The sequence below is a fragment of the Typopeltis vanoorti genome, chromosome 5 (genome assembly GCF_054136105.1).
Source record: "Typopeltis vanoorti isolate ZY-2024b chromosome 5, IOZ_Tvanoo_1.0, whole genome shotgun sequence".
Classification (NCBI taxonomy): domain Eukaryota; kingdom Metazoa; phylum Arthropoda; class Arachnida; order Uropygi; family Thelyphonidae; genus Typopeltis; species Typopeltis vanoorti.
In genome coordinates this window covers 150,872,235-150,890,618 of record NC_143553.1, presented here as the reverse complement: position 1 = coordinate 150,890,618, position 18,384 = coordinate 150,872,235, and the positions used below count along the sequence as shown (strand labels likewise).

General features: G+C 35.4%; 1 protein-coding gene across 3 annotated transcripts in view; it reads left to right on the top strand.

The window, feature by feature from the left end:
* Positions 1-18,384, top strand: part of Mgat3 (beta-1,4-mannosyl-glycoprotein 4-beta-N-acetylglucosaminyltransferase) — a 52,996-nt gene that overhangs the window by 12,376 nt on the left and 22,236 nt on the right. The gene's annotated exons all lie outside the window — the stretch shown is intronic.

Sequence of the window (18,384 nt, the reverse complement as noted above, 5' to 3'; positions counted from 1 at the left end):
CCCATGCACTGTCTTATACCATACTTAGCATATTTCACTAGAACCTTACAATAATTTGTAGTACACTCTTATCCAGAAGAGTTTCTTTGAATTTATTTGAAATTAACAAATATAAGCAAAAATTTTAATAATCCATTATGCTTTCAACCATTATATTAAAAAAAAATGATAAAAAAATATAAACAAAATGCTAAAATGATGCTGCACCAAAGATACATCATATAAAACCTATCACCACTAATTTTTTGTTTATTTTACTTGAAGTAAGTTGTATCTTGTTAACATTGCCTTTAATCCTTCTTATTGAATTAATGGATAAGTCATTGGCAGAAGTATCCAAATGAGATCATAAAATGCACAATTAGGAGTGTGCCTCAGACAATGGATGCTCCTCTCTCCTTTAGGTTTTGGTCAGTAATATATACTGTCATGATGCTAATGCATTTAAAGTGTTATAATTCCAGATCACAATGTGTTCTATACTGTGAATAGTACCATACTAAATCAAGTACAAAATTTATATATGAACTGCAGTATAATTTACAATATCTTGAATATGAAAAGCCTTCAAGAATACTACTTGCAGATGCACCTTTCAATTGGGGTTGGAAATAAGATTAATTTATTCCTCAGAGGAATATGATAATTACTGCAGTTGTTGATAACACTTGAAACTATTAGATATGAAGGTGCACTTATGTGTATTTACTAAAGTAACAAGGGCTCAGAGGAGCATGGGACACGAACACAATCAACCAAGGTTCTAATACTCCAGGATTTTCGAAATGGAAGATCCAATGCTCTATGTTATGAAGACCCTAAAAATTACGTTGAGTGCCATGAACCCAAGCAGTCTGCTCTTGTTTTCTCACTAAGGTGCTGTATGATATCAGATTCTGTATGGAAAGACTGCATAAGGAGATTTGAGGCATGAGACATGAATACAATCAACCAAGGGTCTAATACTCCAGGATTTTCAAAATGGATGATCCACTGCTATTCATTACGAAGAACCTAAAAATTATGAAGAGTGCCATGAATGTAAGCAGTGTTGTATCCTACGTGCTACTCCGATGTATATTCTTGTTGTTGACTGACTCCACATTTGAACACAGAGAAAATTTATTTTTAACTGCGCCACTCTATGTTCTAATTCACACAGGCAATGTTGTGAAATCAACCATCAGTTAGTACCATATAGTTATCAACTTAATTCAGTCCAAAATTCTTCTTATTGAATATAGGGTTCCCGCTAAGATTCGAACTATTTTAATGAGCGGTGCAATGAAAGAAATCAGGCAAACACAAGGTTCAACTCAAATAAAAATATGTAATGCTTTAACACATAAATTTACATTAAAACAAGAATCTCTAGTAGGGATAATACAATTAAGAATCAATAGGTTCTCATTAAGACATTAGCAATTTACTCAGTTGAGTATATCATTTACGATTACAATTTATTCATTTAAATTCCACTCTTCTTATTATCAAAGATTCCAAACACAATTTCACTCTAAACAAAGTTATCGTTTAATGTTTCACTATATATCACTATATATCAGGCTTCACTATATCACACATTCAAATATGAACTATTAATCCAGAAATACTTCACATATTGCATTCACGAGGAAATGTTTCACTATAACACACATTCAATCTTGAAATGTTAATTTCAGCAATATGAATTATATCATGTTCTCCAGAAACAAGCTTTGCTACTTCACACTAGGCATAGAAAAGATATCCTTACCGGTATAAACAGTATAGCTTCCTCATTATCGAGAATCCTAGAAACACTCCTTGATTCTTGAATAGTTTCACTTTGAGAGCACACAAATATTATAGAGTCCTGGGTTTCAATAACTGATTAGTTAACTCTGGATAATTTATCTTCTTGCTCGTAAATGCCTAACTTTCAATATTTCTTACTCATTCTTATTACCTTTTTGTCCTACGCTATCCTTCTGCGAGGCGATAGGGATTTATAAAAGAATAAGAGCTCGAAGAAAGAAGTCAAAATACAGCGATTCTCAGTCCCTACTCCTTTCAACCCCAGGTTATATATCTCCCCTTTCCTCCTGTGTCACTTCTCTTCTCTATACTACTCATGACATCCTACTCTCCTTTCCCGCGAAAATCTGGTTCTAACTGGTTTTGTTGATATCGAACTGGCTTCTAGCATATTGTACAGTAACTCACGCTAAAGCACGTGCTGGCTAAAAAATAACATAATTTCTCACAACAACCAATCAAATCTTATTTTGAAAAATTACTTGGATACATTATATTTTACTAATAGCATAATAAGATTACATATTTTACAGTTTTTATCTCTGTTTTAATAATATCGATTTCATAATAAGCGATATTTAATACACAGTTTTCACAACTGCACTTCATTTCAAATAATAAGTGAACAAATGAATATTAATAAACATAACTTGAAAAATATCATATGAACAGCATACAATTAATAAGAGATTATTAGTCTGATGAGCAAATTTGGCTTAGGGAATGGTAGATTATGTTGGACTCTGTATGAAGTATTAATAATTTCCAATTCTCTTCGTTCAGAATCCATCAGCAGTCTGCTCTTGTTTTCTCACTAAGGTGCTGTATGATATCAGATTCTGTATGGAAAGACTGCATAAGGAGATTTGAGGCATTATTGTATCTCCCTGTTTAAGAACTCTGATGTTTGTTTATTTCCTTTATGGAGATTGTGTCATTGACTGCTCCTCGTATTTTTTTGTACACTTTAAAAGGAGTTTAATGTTGAAGTAATATTTAATATTACTGAATCATTCGATATCACATTGTTAAATTTTATATTTGTATGTGCATGTGTTTCATTCTGTTTCATATCATGTCTGTAAAACATGAGCAAAACTTTTGTAATTAAATACTTTTTCACATAGTTCATCAGTGTCACTTAAACTTGTAAACTGTTTTAAGATCAAGATTGAACAAGACAAATATTCACTTTGTGTTGAATTTACTAACAACATCAGATTCTATGCTTTGAAATTGTTCATATATTGAAATGTAAACACATCTGTTTAATTTGGGACACCTATTGACTTATTTGGTAGGAACTTTCATTGTGATTTCTGTTCCGTTACTTTTTATTTAACTTTTCATACGTCTTCCATGAAGTTTCTATTTTCCCTTCCTTGTGAACAACTTCACCACGTGTCTCTTTCAGGTTGAATCCGTTGGTTTCTTCAGGTTTTGCTGCCAAGTTCGCAAGTCTTTATTTATTATTATGAATTTTTAAAAAAAATTTTTTTTTTAATTTTTAGTTATATCACAGTATTTGAGTCTGGCTTACTTCTGAAAGTTGCTCAAATTTGATTCTTTTTAGAACTTTCTTAGATGTATGTTTTTTTTTTTTTTTTTTTCCTATGTTCATTTTATCCTACTCAAAACTAAATAGCAAACACTTCCTATTTCATTTCTCCTGAACCAGTGTGAAATATCTCTACCAATAATAATGTATTCAATAAGGTGTTTGCTATTTCTTATATGTGTTTTCTCCATCTTTATGTTGGAACATGGTGTAAATAAGGTGTAGTCCATGTCCTAGACAGAAGTCCAACTGGAAAACTGATCATTATTGTTAGTTTTGGTCTCTTCTCCAAATTTTTCTTAAACGTTTCCTGATATTGGATAAAGAAAAGTAATTGACTATGCAGGCTAAAGGTATTCCAGAAAAATTTTATTGTTATACTGTAAGTAAAAGAAAGAATGAATGTGGAAGAACAACTTTACTGAATGATGCAGATGGTAGTTTTGTGTCAGAAGCTGATATGATTGTTCAGTTAATGAGTACTTATTTTGCTAAGGTTTATCAACTAGGTGTATAACATGGTGCACTGTGCTACTACTACATCGGGTGAAGAGATAAAGATATATAAGAATGAGGTTGAAGAACCTTTGTATAACATGGCTAAGAATTTGTCAATAGCAATAGATGGGATATCAGCATATATGCTAAAATAATGTTCAGCTGAATTGGCTAGGCCTTGGACATGTTTGTATAACTTTGTATGATAATTCTATTATACAAGGAGGGTGCAAACATTGATGTTTGTGACTACTGACATGTTAGTACCTCTAGAGTGCAGCCGAAGGTTTTAGAGAAGTTGGTAAGAACTCATATACAGAAATGGGTTGACAAACAAGCTATATTTTGCAAGAAACCAGCATGGGTTTACTGAAGGAAAGCCATGTTTTAACAATTTTCTCATATTTTATTAACAATGTAATGGCTGACTTGGATAAAGAGAATGGATACACTATGGTACTGTTGGATTTTGCTGAGGCATTTGATAGGATACCACATTAAAGACTGTGTCATAAACTGAGAATATGGATTTGGAATATAAACTCTTGACTTAGATAAGTGTATAGTTGACAAAAAGGCATCAAAAAGTGGTATATAGTGGATGTGAATCTGCTAGATTTAAGGTGGTGTATCCCTGGTGATCAGTCCTCAGACCATTGTTGTTAAATCTATACATAAATGACATTAAGAAGGATTTAACAGATGTGTTTCTAATGATGCAAAGATAGGCAGATCAGTCAGGGATGCTACTGATATCTAGCATTTGCAGAATGATTTGAATAAGCATCTCTATAATGCAGCTAGAAGAAGGACGGTACTTTGCACCCTTCAATTGGAAAAGGCATGTTGTTTGATTCTCATCATGACGGGAGGAATTTTTATATGGAATTTTTCAATTGAAAGTGAGTTAGTCAATCTTATAGAGAAGTAACAGGTTTTTTTTCTCCCTAAAACTCAGGTTTTTCATCTGGCATACAGACAAATCGGTCTTTAGGACATATGCAATTTACAAACAGTATTAGTGGTGATGGTGTTGAGCAATAGATGGCGTTGGTGTAGATGGAGACAGAAAGTTGTAAAACGGTTGTCCTCCCTCAATGAGTCTTTGCACTCCTTGGAGGTACCACAAAATAATAAGCTAGAAATCTGGACAAATGATAATGGCTGTCAATTCAATTTGTTAGTAAGTGTAAAGTTCTGCATTTGGTGTGATGAGATTTCCAAGGCATATTATATTAGCTGAGTTGTGCTACAAGAAACTGATGAGGCTAGGGATCTTGGCATTATGGTGGATAGGAATTTGAACTTCAAAGGTCATATATCAAAAATTACAAATACAACTCGGAGGATAATTGCAATGTTGTAACAAATCATGACTTGAAAGGATAAGTGCATATTTGCTCTCCTGGGTTCCAAGGATATAAAGTAGCTGTGGAAAGTATGCAAAGAAGAGTTATAAATATTATATTGGGATTATGGAATGTAGATTATGAGGACAAATTTAGAAGTATGTGGATACAGACTCTGGTTAACAGGAGAAAGAGAGATAATATGATAGAGGTCTATAAGCTTCTGAATGAATGTTATAGCTTATGAAATTTTTCATTATATGGAATGTGGGGGGAAGAATGAGGACTTCAGTGGAATTTAAGTTTTTTTTGTGTGCTTAAGAAAGGGATAACAGCTAGATTTTTCTCCAGAGCAGTGAGTGAGTCAGTGGAACAGTTTGCCACTTGAAGTGATGAGTCCATCCAGCATAGATGAGTTTAAGAGAAGGTATGATAGCTAGTTTGGGTGACTCCCTGGAGGCCTCAAGTAATAATAATTCATTTCCTATTCATCTGATCTCTAACAAGGACTCTTTTCCTTTGTCAGCTGTCTCCTCTACTAACTCAAACTGGAGCATATACGGTCCCACTTCTGTGTGATCATAGGCATGAATAAGTATGTCTGATTTTTCCAATCTTGTGTTTTGAAAGTTACTTACATCACGCCACTTGAGATTGTATGCCATTCAAGAATATTATCTTTCTATTTAATGCTGAATGCTATAGCTATCCCTTCCATTCTTTCCCAAATGCTTGTGTTTGCATTCTTTGTTTCAGTAATACTAATTACGTTGATGTATCTTAATAATGCCAAGGTTGTGTTTGTTAAAGTAGTTGATTTTTCACTATTTGCCCATTCCCTGACAAAAACAGAAAAGATTAATGGCAACTACCATGTCATTTCATTACATTGTACCATCATTTTTGTTTGTGGTTTAAGCCAATATAGAATACGTTTTGGATGGCAAAGTTCTAATTTTTCAGCCCATTTTCATTTGTTCCATAACCATGTGAATATCTATAAATAGGATGCAGCACAAGGAGGTCAGATGCACCCTTGTCAGTTCTTGGCTTAGAGACTTTCTTCCAGTTATCTAGCTTTAACCTTTAAATGACTCCAAGGTAAAAGTTTTCAGTGGTCATAATATTGGGTCTATTTTAAATGGAATATAATGTACATATTTTGCAGTTAAATATAATGCTTATGCACTACTTAAAATATTTATATGAATTTTAATACACATTTTAATATTTTTTTTAAAATAAAGGTAAGAAGTTTAAACTTTTAATGTATTTACATTAAAATATGTTCTAACCTGTATTTTGTTAAGCTTACTTCTTTAATTCCACAGTTGCATCTATCTTTCTTTTCTTCAATTAAGCTTTTAATTAAAGTGATGGTACCCTACATATGTATCAACAATTATTAATCTTGGGAAACTTATCTAAATATTCTCTACCATACGCTCCAATCTCATCTGTATTCATTTAATCTAGTTAGGTTTCTTGATTTTTTTTTTTTTTTTTGTTAACTTTATTGGTATCAGTCAATATTTTTTTTTTTTATCATCATAATCTGCAAAGGCATTTGACAGGATTCCACATAGAACTTTGTTGCATAAATCAGATGAGGATGGTTTTGAATCTAGTGATTTGGATTAGTTATTTTCTTGTATTGCTAGAATACAAGAAAGTGATATTTTCTTGTATTCTAGCAGTGGAGTAGATTTTCCTTCTAACCTCGTCATTTGTTATGCGTGCCATGTATGACATCTTCAAAAGTTTTCTATAACATTTCATCTCGAAGGCCAATAGTCTTTTCTCATCTTCCTTTAGCAATCTCTCTCTCACACACATCTGTATAGTAAGACAGAATTAAAAAGGGTATTGATGAGGCAGTCTTGTAGTAAGCTGTATTTTATTGTCCTTCCAAAATGGCTGTAACCTATGAAGAGCAACAGTTGCTTCAGCAATGCATGCCTTAATGTCATGTTTAAACTGCCCATCTCCATGTAGTACACTTCCCAAGTAGGTGAATCTTCTACTTCCAATTTTTCATCATTAACTGAAATTTTCATCGGCTTATTGCCTGAAGACATTGTTTTTGATTTGTGAATGCTGGTTGATCCAAAGAGATCATGATCTGTGCATTATATTGATGGAACTGATGAGGACAGGTACTTGGGGGGGGGGAGATTGTGGACAAGGAGTTGAAGAATAGAGGGCATATTGCAAAGGTAGCCAAAAGAGCACATCAGATTACATGGTGGTTGCTGAAGAACGCACTATCAAGAAGGGATAGAGAATTTATCATTCTCCTATATAAGGCCACATCTGGACTACTGAGCAAATTCAGATACCCAGATTTTGTAGGGATGAAGAAATGGTGGAAAGGATATAGAGGCGAGTGATAAAGATTGTGGCAGGTCTATGAAATGCTCCCTATGAGAATAAATTTGATGGTCTTTAGACTCAAAAACTACTGATAGGTGAAAAAGAGGAGACATGATAAAAGCATATACCTGCCTCCATAGTGCAATTTGAAGAACAACAGGGACATTGTGCCACAGGGCATCTATGGGGAGTGACCGAAGAAAGAGAGGGAGAAGAGTCATCAGTTAAGCAGATTGCTCTCCCTTCGGTGCAATCAAGCATTTTAGGTGAGAGGTTTTAGGTATACAATCCCAAATGTGGGACAATATTCTAAGGTTGGACAGATTTCAGCTTTAGAAAGTCAGGAGTTTAGCAAGAGAGAAGTACTGTTGGAAACAAAAAAGAATGCCAAGCCTTTTGAGATCAGAAGAGGTAATGGACCTAATGTGTGTGCTTCTATGCCAGGACAGACTAGATGTGAAAGTCTAAGAAGACAAAACTGATCCTTGTTGAGCTGGATTTCGTCAAATGTGTGGGAGAGTGATGCATGATCTTTCTTCTGGGAAATCAGATTGAATTGTGTTTAGTCACCATGTCATCTCATTCCACTTGAGAACGGCAAAGAGATCAGTAAAAGAAGATCTTGAAGGAAGAATTACCTGATCACTACAAGGTTTTAAAAATGAAAGAAAAAAGAGTGCTATCATTGACAAAGCCAAAAATACAATTGGATGTTAGAGAGAGAGAGAGAGGAGGGGGGGGGGGGAGATCATTAATGTAAAGGAGGAAAATTGAAGGTGAAAGCACATAACCCTAATGTACACCAACACTAACTGGCTCAATCAAATGCCTTGAAAATATCAAGAGCAGTCACTTTCTCTAAATTTTTCTGTGGCTTGTATATTCAAAGGAGGCTGTGGTTGGCTAAGAGATCTGCTGTGGAAAAAGAATGATAAAATCCATATTGGTGAGTTTCTAAGTAGTGAAGCAGTTGACATTTTCCATTATTTTTTTGAGAGTATTGAAATTAATCAGCCATTAAAGCATTGATGGGAATAGTTTACTGGTTGACTTTTATCTCCCTTTTTTGGGAACTAGTTGAATAAAAGTGTGTTTTTAAGTTGTAGGATAGATTCCAGATGAGTATAACAGCTTGAAGAGATGATACTAGATAAATACCATCATGGCCAGGAGACTTGTTGGTATCAAGACTACTGAGTATTTTTCTGATATCCTGGCAAAATTTCATAACAGGCATACTGTGAAATGGTAGGAGGAGATCTGCCTTGTTGTCTATGCAAGAATAAGGAAATTACTGATGCTAAGAGGTCTGTTTTATCATTGGGAGATGTTACCATTAGGATGTGAGAGGTGAAAGTGTAGAAGGACAAGGCCTGGCTATCATTTGAACAGGAGTCCTAATAAGCTTATTACATTTGGCCCTTACAAATCAGCTTTTGATTTGTTGTTTATCTGCAGTTGTTACAAGCTGTAGTATAAGTTGAGGGAGGCCGAAGTTTTTGACTTGATCCATTTGACATCACATGCTGAATTTTTGGTTTGGACTGCTTTAGTACAATTGTTGGAGAACTGCATTTTGGAATAGGATGAGAGTATTGAGTGAAGTTTGGGATAAAAGTACTCATCTCAGTGAGAATAATTTCTGTTATTAGATCAGAGCAGTTCGTGGAAACAGTAATCAGACCTTGGCAACAAGGCATATAAATCCTGGATTCATCCCAACTGGCACTTGGCGCTCTTGTAGTGCCATAGAAAGCAAAACTGGGAATCACTGAAAGATTGCTACTGATAACTGATAGTAAACAGTTTGGTTCTCTTGTTTGTTCTGTGAAGTTGGAGAAGGGAAGCCTGTCTGAATTGTGGTTATTGAAATCACTGAGGAAGATTATCTCACTTTTTGAAAAAAAAAAAAAAAGTAACAAAAATAACTAACACTGGGTTTATAGGTTGTAATAGTTATTTAATAAACCTACTAGTTTTGCCACATATACTAGTGGCTTCACCTGGGTGAGAAAGAACAAACAAATATGCAATAAGTGGTAAATATGAATCATTACATAACTAAAAACCGAATATGTAGGAAGAACCATTACATAAAAGTAAAAGCAGAAACACATGGAGTGTTAAAGCTGGCAAGGGTCAGTCATTGTTCAGCAGTTGTACACAATAGTTTGTAAGAAAATTAAAGTCCGATGTGTTGAAAGATCTAGTAAACAACTTCCAAATGTCACATAAAACCATTCCTTGGTTTCTGTTGAGAGTGCCTTGTGAGTAGATAATAATTGTATCCTCTTTGATGTTGCAGGCACTGAAGTTATCTTCTGTGTGAGGCATGGCACTCTTGTTCCATTCAATATTGTGGTGAGTGTAGGAGAATGGAATGCCAGGCCTGAGTTCTCTTCTCTGTTGTTATCGACATCTCCCACACTCACCGCAATATAGTCCTTTTGCCTTATTTCTAAACTTCTAGATGTTTGCCCATGTAATGCCACAAGAACATGAAATATTGTAAACTCCTTGATGTTTGTTGAAAAGGTTGTGCTCCTTGGGCGAGTATAACAGAGTTTGTATAGCCACAATGGGCTTGAAGGCTGTTCTTATGTTGTGAGATTTCAGGAGATTGTGATTTTTAGAGAAAGTTTACCAATATAAGGGATGAAAACTGAAGCTCTATAGTGAATGTCATGATCTGTTGTGGAGAGGAAGTAAAGAACAGTATTCTTTATACCATTTTTTTAGAATATCGATTGCTGACTAATAGTTGAAGAAGAGAATCTAATTCTTCTTTTAGTGCTCCTTCATCTCTTATAATAGAGATCTACCTCTTCTTCAGCGTATGTACAGTAACTAATTTTAGTGATATATGGTGCAATGAAGAGACATGTAGATAATGATCTGTATGAGTGGGCTTATAGTTTGTTAAGAGAGGTGTCTCTTGCTTTTTTTGAAATTAGAACATCTAGGAAAGGTAATTTTCCTTCATTTTCAAGTTCTAAAGTGAATTTGATTTTATAGTAGAAGGAGTTAATGGATGAAAGAAACTTGTGTAACTCAGCCACACTGTTTCCATATTATAAATATTATTATTATTCAGGCCTCCATGGAATCAAAAGACTCATCGTGGGAGGTCCTTTCTAAGAAACACAAGTCTATTAAGACTAATCGAGGGAGGTCCCTCCTAGGAAACAAAGTCTATCATACCACTCCTTAAATGTATTGACCATTCTCGCTCTCACCACTCTATCAGGCAATGCATTCCATGGTTTAACCACCCTCCATGCAAAGAAACCACTCCTCACCCTCTTTCTCACAGTTTCCTTTCGTAACTTCCAGGGATGGCCCATTGTCATGACTCCTTCCTGCTGTTTAACCAAGCGAAAGAACTCCCCAATGTCAACCCTGTAACTATTTCTCCTTACCCCAGTCCTGAAGATACTTTCAGGCGCAAACTTCGTTTGCTCACACTTGGATAAATGATTAAACTAAATTTATTATACTTCTCAACAGTTTAAAAATCTCAATCATATCACCCTTCCTTCTTCTATCCACACTCCCTCAGCCGATCCTCATAACTAACATTGTACTGTCCCGATGCCATCTTTGTTATCCGCCTTTGTACCCTTTCCACAGTTAATTTATCCCCTTCAAATCCTGGGGACCAGATCTGAGAACAATAGTCTAAGTGTGGTCTGATCAGAGTCTTATACAACGGAATGATAACCATTTTATCTCTGCAAGTCAGTGTCCTCATTATTGCAGCAATCCTCTGTGTTACCTTCACTACCTTTGCAATATGTCCCCTAAATTTCAAGTTTCTATCAATCATCAAACCCAGATCTCTTGTCTCTCCTACTTCCTGCAGTTTAACTCCTCCCATAGAATATGCAGCATCTCATCGATGTGTCCCATACCTCAAGACCTTACATTTTGCTGCATTAAACTGATACCCCATTCATTTTCCAATCTATCTAGCTTATCCAAATCCTCTTGCAGGGCTACCACATCTGCACTATTATTAATAACTCTTCCCAGCTTCACATCATCCGCAAACAACCAAATATCCCCTTGCAATCCACGGACAATGTCATTGATATAAAGGTTAAACAATATAGGTCCCAGTACTGAGCCCTGTGGAACCCCATTTGTAACCTTCTGCCTCTTTGATATTGCTCCACCATACATAACTCTCTGATACCTATCGGACAGCCAATCCTGAATCCAATTGACCAATCTGACATCCAGACCCATGTGCTGCAACTTGAATATCAGCTTATCATGTTAATAATTGGTGGATTTTTATATATATATATAGAGATATTCATAGATATTATATCTTAATATTTAATCCTACCATAGAGATGATCTCTGTTTCTAACAATATTTTTTTTAATTCCGAGTGTACTATATATTCTTATATGCACAAGGGTTCACTCCAATTGGTGCAATGATCTTAACTCTTTCAGAATCCAAATAATCACTGACTCAAGACCAAAATATAAAATAAAAACATTTTATAAAACAAAAACAATATATATACACTTCAAACAACTTTACATAACTAACCACAAATTTAATTGGATCCAAGTCCTTTTTTTAAATAAACTTACACTTTAGACTAACACTTTGTTTTCAAAATGACAAAATGTTCATAGCCAATTTCTCTCTCTCTGTCAAGGCCCTTTTCTGAAGATATATGACTCCATTCTTCATTTACACAGGATCCTTTTCATCACTCATGTAGCACACATAAAATCTTCCTGACTTAATTCTGTCTCTTTTCTCCAGTAGAAATAATAGTCAGATCCGGCGTCCTTAATACAGATGAAGCCTCCTAATCAGAGTTTTCTCGAACATTCCTTTAGAACGTAAATAGCAAATTCTTCTTTTATTCACTAAATGCTTATTGACAGTCTTAACTCTTCCAATTAAAAAAAAAACTTACAGTTCTACGATTTCCTTTTTGGAATCTACTATAAATCTTTCAGTTAGCGTTTCCTCCAATATTCCGTTTAAAACGCATATAGCAATATTTTCTTTTATTTATCCACATACTTATTCCACAGGAGTGCTTAAGGGTCAAAGCTGTATAACTGAGAGGAGACCTCCACATATCCTTTAAAGGAATGCGGAGAACCGACCAGGGCTTCTGACCTAATGTCCAATCCTCACCTTCTCGTGGTGCACCCTGTTGGGTATCTACTTTGATACTGAACGAACGAGGATGGGCTGGCAATTTGGGATTTAGCCGACCAAATTGTATTCTTATTGGTTAAACCAAAATAAAAAATGATGGTACAACATGACAAAATTTCATGCCGGCTGGGGCGTCGCCCGGTTAAACAAGGCCCCAGTTGTTTTCGCCAGGGAACCAGGGCGAACAGCGAAAAGTCAGCTACTGGAACAAATCTGAAAACAAACCCCAACTCAACATCACCAGAGTTAAAGATCGGTACTATCAACGTAAGAAGCCTGAATGGCAAAGAAATGGAGCTAGCTGAGGAATTAGATAAGTACCAGATCGACATAATAGGGGTGACTGAAACAAAAAAGACCAAAACTGGTGAGATCTTTCTGAGCAATAAATACAAAATGTTATATTCAGGCAATGACAATCAAGGAAAAGAAGGAGTAGCCATAGTATTCAACACAAAATACGAGGCTAATCTTCTTGAATGGCAGTCAGTCTCAAGTAGAGTAATGTGGGCAAATATGAGAATGGGGAACTGGACAATGAGACTTATTTGTGCCTATGGTCCCACAGAAGGTTCTACTAAGGTAGAAGTGGAGGAATTTTTTGAGGCTTTAGAAAAAGCAACTGACACAATGAAAAAGGAAAAGTTGGTCCTTGTTGGGGATCTAAATAGTAGAGTAGGAAATGATTGTGAAACATACAAAAATATTTTGGGAAAATTTGGAGAAAAGAGCAAAGCTAATAATAATGGCAAATATCTGTTGGATTTCTGCTCAGGACATGGACTGGTTATTACTATCACCATGTTCCAACAAATATTATTGAAAAGAAAATGAAAGAGTTTGAGAACAGGAATCAAACCTTGGAGATTCAGTGGCAAACTGAAGGAAACATTGATTGATTCTGCCAGAGAGGCATGTGGTGAGGTTGTGTGCAAGGATAAAAAAATCAGAACTCCCTGGTGGACACAGGAAGTTAAAGAGGCAGTGAAGGAAAAGAAGAAAGCATATCAAAAGTTCCTGGCAAATAAGTCAGCTTTTACTCTTACAGAATACAGAGACAAATGTAAGAAAGCTAAACAGTGTGTAAATCTAGCTAAACAAAAGTCATGGGAGGACTTTGGCAAGAATATAGAAAATAAATATCAAGAAGGTGGCAAAATATTCTGGAGGTTGTTGAAGAAGCTTAGGAATGGAGGAAAGAGTGCTGTAATAGGAATTAGAGATGATAAAGGTGAAATGAAAACAGGAGAAAAAGATATCCTTGAAGTATGGAGTAATTACTTTGAAAAACTGCTAAATGAAACAAGCAGTGATGACAGCACAGTGATAAAAAACACTGACCAGGCATGCAGTCAGGAATACATATCCATACTTGAAGTAGAAAAAGCCATCAAAGGTTTGAAATGTGGAAAGGCAGCTGGAGTAGATGATATTCGACCAGAAATGCTGAAGTATGGTGGTATAAGAGTCTTACAGTGGCTGCACTGCATAGTTCAGAAAGCCTGGACAGAGGGACGAATTCCCGATGATTGGAGTAGAGCTCTCATAGTACCCATATATAAAAAGGGAAATAAAACTGAATGTGAGAATTACAGAGGTATTTCCCTACTGAGTGTTCCTGGCAAGATCTATGCAAGTATACTTGAGAAACGGTTGAGAAGAATTGTGGAAGAAAAGCTTGGTGAAGAACAAGCTGGATTCAGGCCAAATAGAGGCTGTCAGGATCAGATCTTCACTTTACGAAAAATAGTCGAGAAAGCATGGGAATATAACAAAGATCTGTATTTAAGTTTTGTCGATTTGGAAAAGGCATATGATATGACAAGGTGCCAAGAGAGAAGCTATTCAATACGCTGCAGTTATATGGTGTCAATGGGGCATTATATCAAGCAATACTTAGTCTTTATTTGAGTTGTGAGTCAGCAGTTAGAATTGAAGGAAGTACAGGAAGATGGTTTAATGTTAAATCTGGTGTGAGACAAGGATGTACATTATCCCCTCTGTTATTCATTATATATATATGGATCACATTATGAAGGAATGTGGTATTAAACCTGATATCAAAATTGGAGATGTTAATGTCAGCTCTTTGCTTTATGCGGATGATGTTATACTTCTAAATAAATCCGCTACAAGTCTGCAAGATTCTCTGACTAAATTGAATAGCTGTTGTAATAGATATGGTATGAAGGTCAGCAATAAAAAGACAAAGACAATGAAAATAGGCAGAATCATTGAAAATGTCAACTGTGTTGTGAATGGAGAACTGGTGGAACAAGTAAAACATTTCAGCTACTTAGGCACAATTTTTACTGAAGATGGTAAACTAAATATAGAAATAGACAACAGAATCAGCAAAGCTGGTATGGTGGGAAGTCAATTGAATAAATTCATATGGAATAAGAAAGAAATTAGTCGGAACACTAAATTAGACTAAATTATACAAGACTGTGTTCAAATCAATTTTAACTTATGATCTTAAAGCTGGGTCAGAAGTAAAACACTTGACCAAAGACTAGAGACCGCAGATATGAGTCCTGAGAAAGATTAGAGGCGTGAACAGATGGCATCAATGGCAATATCATATTAAAAATGAGGATATTAGGAAAGAACTTGACATTGTCAGCATCCAGGAATGCGTTAGCAGAGCTAATCTCAGATGGTATGGTCACTTAAATAGAATGGGAGAGGAAAGATTAGCAAAACAAGTGTTCTCTGCCAGGTTGGCAGGAAAACGACCCAGAGGAAGACCAAGATATAGGTGGATTGATACGGTACAAAGTGCCTTAGACGATAGAAATATAAGATCTGATAATGTTGGAGTCTTGACAAGTAACAGACTGATTTGGAGGAAAATTGTAGATAGGAAGTTAGTAATGATGTAATTTTTTCATGTAGTACTGTCATATCCTGTACACCCCTTGAGGGTACATGGCAGGAATTTGATGATGATGATGATGACTTATTCCACATTAAAACTTAATAGTTCCATGATTCCTTTTTCGGAATATACTATTAATTTTCTTCCGACTGTCACATAAAAAAACTTAAGTTCCTCCGAACCTAAATATCTGCTGGCCTGTGTTCTAAATTCCTTCTGAATGCTATCTTGCTTACAGCCGTTACTCAGATACCGAACGCTTTCTTGTCAGCTGTCAATCACTCATCAAACTTCTCGGCGAGCATGCGTACTCCATGAAAATGGCAAGCAAGAAACTAAATACTGTATAATGGCTGACACAGTTGTTTCCATTAGCGACAAGAGAGAATGTCTTCATAAAAACACAAAACTTAATATTTTAAATTACATTAAAATTCCTGTAAGTAATACAAATATCAAATCCAGTAAGTACATCAATTTTTTAACTTATTTACATATCATTTGTGACAAAATTTCAATAACGGGCACATTGTAAGTGCTGACAATGCGTATTATGAAACTAAAACTAATAAACATTTTAACGTAAACAATACGTAAAAATAATCATAATTTTTACAGCACCCTGTCAAATGCCTTTGCTAAGTCTAGGAAGATGGCAGTATATGCCTTTCCCTCATCTAATGCTCTTGTAACTTTATCATAAAAGGCTAGCATATTGCTAAAACAAGAGCGCCCCCTTCACAAATCCATGTTGACTCTCACTGATAACATTACCCTCATTTGCCCAATGCTGTATATGGTCCCTCACTACTTTCTCCAAGATCTTACTAACTACTGATGACACACAAACTGACTATAATTAGACACTTCCAGTCTGCTACCGCCCTTATGCAATGGCACTATCTTACTTTCCTTCCATTCCATGGGCACCTTTCCCGTAGCCACACTTTCATTGAAAAGCCAGGTCAAGGGCACTGTCAGTTCCTTAGCACATTCTCTCAAAACTCATGGTGAAATGCCATCCAGTCCCACAGCTTTACTAACATCCAGAGTACTCAGTATCTGGAACACTCTCCTCCTGCACCTGTAAACCTTGAACCTGCCCTATCCCTCTAGTTTTCAAATTGACTCCTCCAGGATGAGATACTCCAATAAAGTGTTCATTGAACAATTCCACTATGTCCTCTGCATCAGTCACTCTATTCCCATTTTTATCCCACAATGTCATTCTTCCACAGTCATTTCTCCTCCTACTGGCCACATAGCTAAAAAATTTCCTAGGATTTTCCTTGGATCTAAGGCCCAATCTTTTTTCATATTCCAGTTTCGCCTTCCTTACCATACTAGTCACTCTTCTGGCTTGTTTCTTATATTCTTCATGTATCTTCTCTTCACCTGTATCCTTATATCTCTTCCATAGCCTCTTTTTCGCATGCAATTGCTGTTTAATATTGTTTGTCATCCACTTGACTCCAAATTGTGTCCTCTTCTTCACTTGTGGAATACAGCTTACCATTGCTGCTAACAAATATTCCTTCACAATTTCCCAAGCACTAATGATATCGCGGTCTTCCAATTCCTCCCTCCACGAAACTTCCCCAAGTTGACGTCTAAGACTATTATAATCACCTGCTTTATAATTCCACATAAGTTCCCGTCTCTTTGATACTCCTGCATGTCTATTCATTTTCCAAGTCAAAACCATATGGTCACTCTCTCAAACTGGTGGGAGAGATGTCATCTCAGTTATTATCAGCTCTTCTGATGCTATAACCAAATCCAATATCATCGACATATCTCAACCAAAGTGACTTAGAATTTGTAGATTACAAGACATTTTTTTCAAAGTTTTCCACAAATAAGTCAGCACATGAAGAAGATAGAAGGCTTCCCATTGTAAAGCCAGATAGTTGTTTGTAGATTTTCCTATTCCATGAGAAAAAAATTGAGTTGAGACAGTGTCAAAATCAGGGGTCGCCAAACTTCTTTGACCATCGACCCCTTCAAGAGTTTCTTGACTTTTTATCGACCCACTCTATTTTACTATTACGTAATTATAATAGGACAAGCAAAAATATGCTTATGTGAGTTTTTAGATTGTTTATTTTATAGTTACAATGTTTATTGTATGTATAATATAGTATATATTATTATATTGGCTTAACGTCAAAGGGATATGTTTTTGATGTCCTTCTTAATATTACATATTTGATGGGGGGGGGGGGGGATAAATAATATATATAATATAAAACCAGCTTGGAAATGCAAGCAAAAAAGGGGAGTACTACTTCAGAAAGTTTTGGATATTTTTCTACAATATTTATATTCGTCCAAAAGTAACTTAAAGTCATATTTTTAAAAAGCGTCTTAGCTTCAAGATCAACTGACAATTCAATAAGATCATCTTGTAAGCTACATACGATATTTTCAATATCTGTAGAAAATGGCGTGATAACCCAATCTGGAATATGCATGTTTTCAAAATCTGCAAAGCACAATTTAAAATCATCGCTTAAATTTTGAAGATGTTTTGTGTATATTTCTAAGTCTTCATCTTTTACTTCCAATTGCCGTAGATTCGAAAAGTACTAAAAATCTTTTCATAACAATGATGATTTAAATAAGGCTAATTTAGCTTGGAAGCCTAAAAGAATCGTCTGAGCTTGAATAATTGTGACATTTTTACCTTGTAGATGGGTGTGTACATCATTAAATTTTGAAAATAAGTCCGCCAA